Here is a 10,276-nt window from a genome sequence, read left to right as displayed (position 1 = left end):
CCGCATCAGCTGATAATCATCTCTGCTTACTGGAACCGCTTTCCCGAAACTGCATTCCATGGAAACCCACCTATAATTGCAGAACTGCACTAGACCCACCCTTAATCCAACTCTGAATAGAATCTATGTTCTCTATTGGTAAAACTTTATGAGCTGATAATTGAAACAGTAGTCCCTCTTCCATTTACTTGTATGTAACACATTTTTCAATAAAAAGGCACGATAATTCCTGGCAGTTGTCACTCTGCAGAGAGTGATCTCTGAGGGGTGTCTGGCTAAGGAGGTGCATGAAAAAGTCACTGAGGCTTTAGTCTTCTTCTTCACCTGCGCCGCCTCCGTCGAGTCAACCCACCCCCACCGAGGCTGGACCCCAGCAGATCTGGACAGAGAATACTCTATATTTTTAACACAGAAATGACCCCATCCTTGAAATCACAAATGCTCAACATTTTCCCTAATTATATAAGTGTGTATGTGTCTGTGTGTGTACCATGATTCAAGAACTGGGGCCAATAGATGGAATAGTGGTTACATCACTGGACTCTCACATGGTCAACAGCGATTCAAGTCCTGGACCCATGGCTTGAAAATTACACCCAGGCACGCGTGCATGCATGCCCAAGATCCTCTTTCTTTCTGTCTGTCTTTTTCTGCAGCAAGCACAAGGGCCCTATAGCAAACTTAAAAAAAAAAAAAAAAACGAAAACAAACAAAAAAAACCTATAAGTATGAGAGAGATATATATGAGAGAGATATGGATTAATGAATGGACAGATGGACAAAAATAGATCAAGCTAGCTAGAAACATCTAAAAAATTTATCTAATTCGCCTCTTTAATAAGATACCTGGTTTCAAATACATTTATAGATCAATTTAACACCCAATGAAATACTACCTAGACTAATTATCATTAATTTTAATTGCCTTCTGTAATTCCAATTTCACGATGAAATCATTTTTCAAGATCTATCTTTTGCTATACTCTTGGAAATATACACAAATAATGAACTTAGTTTTAACACTCATACATGCTTATTTACATATTTGCTATTTTTCATTTATTTAACTTAAGATCTTATGTAAAAAAAAAAAAGTTGTTATAAGACATTTATAAAATCTTTGTTCTAAGAGCTAAAAGCTTCTTGAAATTAGAATAACCCTAACAAACTTGAGGCAAGTCAAATCAAAGTACAACAAAAAAGAAACTCAAGGCAAAGCTAAAAAAAAGTTTCTATCGGATAGGAGAAGTTTTTTCTTGAGAAGAAAAATGTAAAGACCTCTGGTTGTTAGAAAGGGTGGAGCTGGTAGAGCATCAGACATTGAGGTCATCATAATTATAGTTGGATGTTTCCAGTGCACCAGGTCAGTTTACACCAGAAGGCTAATGAGTCTTGGCCTTATAGCAATCTTTATATCTTACATTTTCTTTTATGAACTCTGTCAGACATCCCAAATAATTATTTTGCATTTTCCCATACTTTAGTTGGTACATATATAAAGGATTCAAAATAAAGTAGTTTTTTCAATATTAGCTGCCTCTTTTCCCTTCAACTCTTATCTTCCTAAAATCTTAAAGGATACCTCTGCTGAATGTATAGGTTACAGGAATGCCACTCTGGATGCCTTTTTTTTGCCACTCTGGATCCCTTTGGCAATGCTACCATCTCTTTTAAATCTCAGAATAGAGACGGAAATTAAATTGGTTTCCTGATTGCCACTAATATGCACACCAACAATTTTTTTTCAAATTGCAGATCACAGCCCATTAATAGGTCATGAAAATAATTTGGTGGACAATAATCAACATTTTTCCAGTGAAATAGAATATTTCAGAAATCATCATACTTAGCACATTTCAAGAAACTTGTTTCAGTTTTATATATGTATGTGGATCTCAGTATCAATATTTATTTTTTTTCCTTGCAACCCAAACAAGTATTCAATTTAAATAATTTATCATCAAAGCTTTACTGATACATAGTACTGGAATCAGCACTTAGAATACTGGAGAAATATTAGTGCTTTTGCCAAAGATCAAGTATAGAATACTTACGAAAAGCAAAATTTAACCTAGCTTGTATTTCATATATATCTACCTTTTTCTTTCCATTTCTTTTTTTTAAAAAAATTTGCTATACAAGGTACATCTGCGTACCACGAGAGAAAGGGAGAGAGAGAGAGAGAGAGAACCACCCAGGGGGATGGACACAGCACAATCCCTTCTCTTTCATTCTCTTGAGATTTCAGGTATGCATGCACAGGCCTGGCATGTTTCTCAAGTCACAAGTCTGGGTCTCAAACCACATAGTTGGTCATGTACGATCAAGCTTCCTTAACCATGTCACCAGCTGGCCCTTCTTTTTTTTTGGGGGGGGGAGGAGGTTTTTGCTACAGGGCGCGTGCGCTCACCAGAAAAAGAGAGACAGAGACATAGAAAGTGAGAAATCACCCCCCCAGGGGGGATGGCGATGCCACAATCCATTCTCCATTCTCTTGGGATCTTGGGCATGCATGCACAAGCACCAGCGTGAGTTTAAGCCACAGGGTCCAGGACTCAAACAGCAGTCGACTACGTGGGAGTTCGACAACATAGCCATTATGCTAACTGCTGGTCCCAACCAGCTGGCCCTTCTTTACATTTCTATCAAATTCTTCAGTAATAGTATTGGGTCATTAGAAAAGTTATGACTATTTGTCTATGTTTCTATATGCAAAAAATGTGCCATGACTTTTCCCATGACCCAATGTATTCTGTATCTCAGTCCTCAAAGAACAATGGCTAACTTAATCATTGCTGAGAGTCAACTACAGACTGGGTTTTTCTATTGTCTTGACACACAACTGAAGGCTGACTCCAGATTATATTGTCAAACTCTCTCCAAGACCCTACTGACTGCTCTCATGCACAGGTCTACACCAAGTCTAATGAAGCTGATTAACAAACTCTCTAACCTAACCAAGAAAAGCCTAAGAGATGAGAGCATATGCTTTATGGAGCAAGCTGTTAATTCAAAGAGATGCTCTTTTTGCTTTGTTCTTTTCCCCTTGGACTACGTTAAACATTTTGACTGTTTGCCTGCCTCTGAAGCTGGAAACTTTTCCTAGGGCCCCCTCTCTGATTCTGCTGTCATTTTTTTTTTTCTTAATTCTTAGAGTTTATCTCCAACACAACTCTAACTCACTTGGTGTATCTCCAATAATCGGCACACAAGAATTTTACCTTCCAACATTTCAAGGACACATATATTAGTAATATAGCCCTAAAATGCAATTCATTGTCTTCTCATTACATATAATATTTCACGATATTCCTCATATCCTACTATCTGATTAAATAATTGGTTGCATTGTTCCTCCCAATTCCACTCGTGAGAGCTGAGAGTTCTATGCTATTTCCATTCCTAATTTCCGGTTTACCATCAGGGATCTTCACCGTGAAGAATAAATGAACACTCTACCTTCCAAACCTTCATCCCTTTAACTTGCTTTTTTTTTTTTTTTTTTGGAGAGGTTTTCACTATAGGGCACGTGCGCTCGCCAGACAGACGGAGAGAGACATAGAGACAGAAAGCGAGAAATCACCCCCCAGGGGGGATGGTCACGCTGCAATCCCTTCTCCTCCATTCTCCTCTCAGGATCTTGGGCACGCACGCACACGCGCCCGACGTGAGTTTTAAGCCACCGGGTCCAGGACGCAAACCGCGGTCAACTACGTGGGAGTCCAGCGACATAGCCAGTATGCTAACTGCTGGTTCCCGGTCCCTTTAACTTGCTTTTTCATTCCATAATAATATATCTTCTGACTGAACATCCATCCATCCACAGCAACATCTGCCCTTATGAAATGGAGTTTTCTTACCTTCACTTTTCATTTGTATGAATGCACTTTGTAATCCTAACATTTGCACTTCAGTCTTCAACTTTACTTGCCTCCAACTACCCTTTCACACTATTTAAAAAGCAACTTTTGCCACAGAATCCAACTATAGCTTAAATCAAAGAACTATGCAAGTATGATTTAGTAGCTTCCAGTGTTTTCACTACTCCACACCAACTTTTTTCTCAACTATGCCTAAATACACAAATTTTAAATAACTGCTAATCCTGGAATCTATTAAAGTTGAGAAGCAAGGGCTCCCTGATAAAGTATCTTTCTCCAGCAATGATATCCCATCCCTTCTCTGACAAGCATCACAAATGACTATGAAAATTCACCCGCAGACTACAACAACCAGAGTTCTCATGCCACTCACTTGTCTATCATAGAGACCCACCTCCATTCCATGAATGTCCTACTTGGAGAGGAACACACATTCTGGTCATTTCCCTTTCTATTTAATAAGCTTATCTATTCTACGGTCATTTTCCTTTCAGCGAGCAAGTTTCCTACAAAGAAATCTGGTACACTCAACCTACAAAAATGTTAATAATGCGTTTCTCTTCCTAGGCAGAATCCTTTTAATAAGGACTTCTGAAGACCTCTGTGACAGGCCTGTTAAGGAAATTGAGGGAACCTACATGCCACTCCAGTACCTCAAGTCAGCAACACTGGAGACCACGTTTATTGCCTATGCTTAACACAAGGCATATTAGGGATAACACATCAATGAATGTGAAGATGAGAGGTGTCTTAATAGATTGTCTAGGACTCTGGGTCATTATTCTCAAACCTGGCTGCACAAAGGTACCTCCAGCTCAGAGGGGAATGATATCCTAAGGAGTAAATGTCAAAGTCAATGACAAAAACTAGGCCTAACATCCAGACCTAACACTATGTGTGTGTACACATGTATGCATGAATGTGAGAGAGAGCTACAGAGACAGAGATATAGAAACATGCTAAAAATAGGAAGACATGTATGAGAAGGCCAAATACCCAATGCAGGACAGCAATGACCTTGTGAGGGACAAGAAGGAAATACAAATGGGAGGCTTCAAATGTATTCATAATATTTCATTTAAGTTGGGAGGTGATACATAAGTATTATGTTAGTCCCCATTATCTATTGATACTTAAAATTTTGTAATGAAAAATACCATTTATGAATACAGAGAAATAGCTCAGGCTAGAAAGTACTCACAGAAGATACTTTAAAAATAACACAAACTTTCCTAATCAAAAGTGCGAACAAAGGCAATGTTGGGAGTACCCACTCCCTACAACCTAAATAAAGGACAATAGGCAAACTTCCTGAGGACAAACTCATTTTGGAGAATAGTTGCAGGTGAGACTAAGTGATGAAGGCCTTGTATACCAAGTAGGCAAGTATGCCCCTAATCCAAAAAAGGAGAAGCATAATTGAGGTGATCTTTTAGAAAAATAAATCAGAAGAAATGTGCAGGATGAATTAAACCAAACTGTGGTCTATGTAGCATTAGGAGGTTCAGAAGGACAACAAAGAAGCAAAGAGATAAGGGACAGGGAACCAGATTCTGATGCTCAGTACCTACTACAGAGGACTTCTGTGATTAAAATGTTTCTGCTATTAAAATATTTTGAGAGGCCAATAGGTGGTAGGGTGGTTAAGGTACTGGACTCTCACATGGCTGATCATGGTTTGAGTCTCAGACCTGGTAGATCCCACACCTTGAAATCACACCGGGTGCGTGTGCATGTATGCCCAAAAATCCCAGGAGAAGAATGGAAAAGAGACTGCAGAGTGGTCATCCCCCCTTAGGAAAGATTTCTCACTTTCCCTCTCACTAACTCTCTCTGGCAAGTGCATGTACTGCATGGCAAAAACCTTAAAACACAAATATATATATATATGTATATATATATTTTTTAATTCCTGAAGTGCTTGGTTAGAAGGTAATACTGCAACCAAGTATGAGAGTCATAAAACCCAGGAATGGAGGAGTAATCTTGGGAATTAAAATGGGGGGAAAATTAATCCAGACTCTTGAATGAAAATTTGACAGGATCCAGTAATAAACTAGATGGGATAATGAAAAAGTATACCTCCATGAAAAAAATAAAAAATGTCACCTGAGCAGTAGCTGCTGTTTGTCATACAGTCTTGAACATTAGCAACAAAGAATGATCATGTAAGAGTCTGAGCACTATGATGAACTGTTCAAGGTAAAAAAGTAAAATGGCCTTCTTACAGGGGTACAAAGAGAACGAGCAGATCCAGCCACAGTGGTGCAGGAGCAGTACAAGGCTTCCAACGATAGAGACCACATGAAAACTAGGGATTCAGTTTCTGGGTCAACTTGTAGACATCTGGCACGCATTGCACATATGCCTGTAAAAGGCTGGGGATCATGGTGTGGACCCTGTTTACGGTGCTTGCATCTTTCTCTCTCTCAAAAAATAAGCTTTTTTATTAAAAAGAGAGAGAGAGAACAGCAAAGGAGACCAGGAGACTGGAGAAAAAAGTGAACACTAAACAGAATGCTAAGAAAGCAGGTTTCAAAAAGAAGCATCACTGGGACCAGCAGTTAGCATAACGGCTAAGTCACTGGACTCCCACATCGTCAACCGCGGTTCGAGTCCCAGACTCGGTGGCTTAAACTCACGCCAGGTGCGTGTGCGTGTGTGTCCAAGATCCCAAGAGGAGAATGGAGGAGAAAGGACTGCGGCGTTGCCATTCCCCCAGGGATTGATTTCTCGCTTTCTGTCTCTCTGTCTCTCTCTGTCTTTCTGGGGAGCACACGCGCCCTATAGCAAAAACCTCTCCAAAAATAAATAAATAAATAAAAAGTATATGCATTTAAAAAGATCTACTCATACTAATTTTTAGAAAATAACTTAGCAGGGACCAGCAGTTAGCATAATGGCTATGTCTCTGGACTCCCACGTAGTTGACCGTGGTTCGAGTCCTGGACCTGGGGGCTTAAATTCACGCTGGGTGCGTGTGCGTGCGTGCCCAAGATCCCGAGAGGAGAATGGAGGAGAAGGGATTGCTGCGTGGCCATCCTCCCTGGGGTGTAATTTCTCACTTTCTGTCTCTCTGTCTCTCTCTGTTTGGCGAGCGCACACGCCCTATAGCAAAAACTTCTCCAAAAAAAAAAAAAGAAGCATCACTGTACACCATGAGAGGGTTCACAGCCTTTGCAGTCAATCAGACCCAGGGTTCTGACATCCTCTATACCTAATCGAGTTAGCTAACCTCTCTGAACCTCATTAATAAAGAAAACATAAATTAAAAATACTAACATTATCAAACACATGGAGCACTGTGCTAAGTGCTTTACATATGACCTCATTTAAACACCCGGAGTTCATTTTACACATGAAAAATTTAAATGTAGATCTAGTACAGCAAGTGGCAAAGCCAGGATTGCTATTTCTTAATATGATTAAATAATGGAGTGTATATTTAGATTTCCTGGCAAACACTATGACCTCAGAAATGGTAGCTACACCTTATTATTAGAAAGTAATGATCAAGAGCTAGCAGGTGGTATAGTGCATAGGTGCTGGGTCCCAAATGACGGACTGTGGTTCCAGTCCCAGACCCAGCAGCTTAAAAATCACAACAAATGAATAGATAAACAAATAAATAAGTGTTTTTAAAAAAAAAAGAAAGAAAGAAAGTAATGATCAGGGACCAGCAGATGGCATAATGGTTACATCATTAGACTCCCACATGGCCGACTGTGGTTCAAGTCCCAGACCCAAAGGCCTGAAACTCATGCCGGGCATGTGTGCATGCATGCCCAAAATCCCAAGAGCAGAATGGAGGAAAAGGGATTGCAGTGTGGCCATACACCCGGGGGGATGATTTCTCGCTTTCTGTCTCTGTCTGCTCTTTGGCAAGCACACATGCCCTGTAACAAAAATCTCTCTTAAAAAAAAAAAAAAAAAAAAAAAAAGGTAACTTGAAAACTCAGTCAGTAATTCCTGTCATAGCCCTCCATGTGGCAAACTGTGTTAGCATCCTCATCTATAAAATAGGATTATGTCTATAAATCCAACCTACTTCAAAGGTTTGCTATATGGATTAAATATTATGAATATAAAAATGCTATGAAAAATTTAAAGAAATAACCAAATATAAGAGATTACTATCACATATCTTCCATTCTTCAAAAATGTCTTTCTGGATCAAAATAAATCTCCATGAAGAGAGCTCAAAATAAGTGTGGTAAATGTGCAACCACCACTGTGAAAACTGTAAATCGCCATGGAATAACTGTCCACACTACCCCAACTCCTCCAGGTTGCCTAATGACTCACTCTGCAAGGGCAGGGATTCTCTGATAACTTACAATGAGAGCTTCCAGCCCAGTCAGAGTGGCGAGGGCAGTAGAGGCACTGCTGCATGATGCTCGAAGTCACATGAGAATATGCCAGGTTCACGTTTCAGGTCTCCCTGAATCCCCAAGTGCATGGAATGGGAGCATGTGTGCCCACCCATGATCATGGCTAATTGCAGGCCTGAGGGGGAAGACTGCAGTGCGAAGACTTTGTTAAAGGTCCTTCACTCTCTCTCATGAAATAACAAATTTTAAAAACGGAGTTTCTACTTCAATTCAAAGTTGTTCAACTTGGCCTTTGGCATTATCTCCTATGTGTCCCCAGTCCTTCCAAAACAGAACAAAAACCTCCAGATTCTCTTCTAAAAGTATTAAAACTGAGTGCTAAGTGAGTACTACAACATAGGTCCATACAAAATGCTAGAAACAAAATCTATCAAGGGCTTCAATGGCTCTGACAGCCCATCTCTTTCAAAAATCCCACTACCCCCCTTTTATCACCTGAACAGATGGTTTCCAGGCCTCCAGGATGACATGGCTAGTCACCAGTTAACAATTGCTCCCAAAGTTCTTATCTTTTTAATTACTCCATGTTCTTGGCTGCAACACTTTTCATCTAAAGAGCTCTAGGTATCAAAGCACATGAACTCTGTAATCTTCACAATACTCTGAGAGATGGATAAGTACCCTTATTTTATACATTAAAAATGAAAGATAGTGGTTAAATCCAAATTTTTTTTGAGAGGTTTTCGCTATAGGGCGCGTGTACTCGCCAGACAGACAGAGAGAGACATAGAGACAGAAAGCGAGAAATCACCCCCCAGGGGGGATGGTCACGCCGCAATCCCTTCTCTTCCATTCTCCTCTCAGGATCTTGGGCACGCACTCACATGCACCCGGCGTGAGTTTTAAGCCACCAGGTCCGGGACGCAAACCGCGGTCGACTACGTGGGAGTCCAGTGACATAGCCATTATGCTAACTGCTGATTCCCAATCCAATTTTTTTAAGAATTATTTTATGCACTTTTATTTACTGTTTTATTTTTAATTTTGACGAGAGAGAGAGAGAGAGAGAGAGAGAAAGTGAGAAAGCAAGCCTCCAGGGCCAGGACTCTATGTGCTCCGTGCAAGTCCAGTGACCCAACCACCAGTCCATCTGCCGGCCCCCAACATCGAACTATTAATTGATGCACTCTTGGGGGGATTGCACATTATGTACTTAAATCAATAACCTTGATTTAGCTTCTTTTTTTTTTTTTGGAGAGGTTTTTCGCTATAGGGCGCTTGCGCTCGCCAGAGAGAGAGAGACACAGAGACAGAAAGCAAGAAATCACCCCCCAGGGGGGATGGTCATGCTGCAATCCTTTCTCCTCCATTCTGCTCTCGGGATCTTGGGCACCCACGCACACGCGCCCGGCGTGAGTTTTAAGCGTGAGTTTCCCAGACGCAAACCGAGGTCGACTACGTGGGAGTCCAGTGACATAGCCATTACGCTAACTGCTGGTTCCCTTGATTTAGCTTCTTAAAATCATTGAAATATTAGCTCAAACACATTTACTCTGTTTACATTCATTTCCAATATATCAAATATTAAGTGTAACTATAGTAACTAACGATACCGTCTCAAAGCATCATGACTTTAACATGCCAAACTATACGGGGGGAGGGGCTCTAAGTTAAGATTGCTACTGTCTCGCATCCATAAATACTTTCAAAAACGAGGGGGGAGGGGGAGGAACACCTGTCAGCGCAGCATATTCGCAATAAGTTTTCCAGTCTGTGTAACTCTTAATATTTAATTCTTTAAACTGTAAATAAACAACCCACTCTCTCAAAAAGGGCAATAGTATGAAGAATTTGTAACAAGATCGCCTACACGGTTGGAAAAAAACAGTAATTTCCTAGTTGTACGTCTCCCAGGCTTCGTGAAGTTGCCACGAGGGAAAGCCCCACCGGCCCCAAGAGGTCGGGCACCGGGAACCCACCCGACTTTCCACGCGCGCCAGGCCGGGCCGGCGCCCGCAGGCAAGGACCGGACTCCCTTCGGCCCCTCCACACAGAGACCCGGGC

The 10,276-nt window shown here is 40.9% G+C and overlaps 1 protein-coding gene across 1 annotated transcript in view; it reads right to left on the bottom strand.

The window, feature by feature from the left end:
- Positions 1-10,276, bottom strand: part of STK3 (serine/threonine kinase 3) — a 316,622-nt gene that overhangs the window by 306,011 nt on the left and 335 nt on the right. The window lies entirely within an intron of this gene.

Source organism: Tupaia chinensis, unplaced genomic scaffold (assembly GCF_000334495.1).
Source record: "Tupaia chinensis unplaced genomic scaffold, TupChi_1.0 Scaffold000646_1, whole genome shotgun sequence".
Taxonomy (NCBI): domain Eukaryota; kingdom Metazoa; phylum Chordata; class Mammalia; order Scandentia; family Tupaiidae; genus Tupaia; species Tupaia belangeri.
Note: the sequence above shows the minus strand (reverse complement) of the source record. Positions and strands in the feature narration are given on the sequence as shown.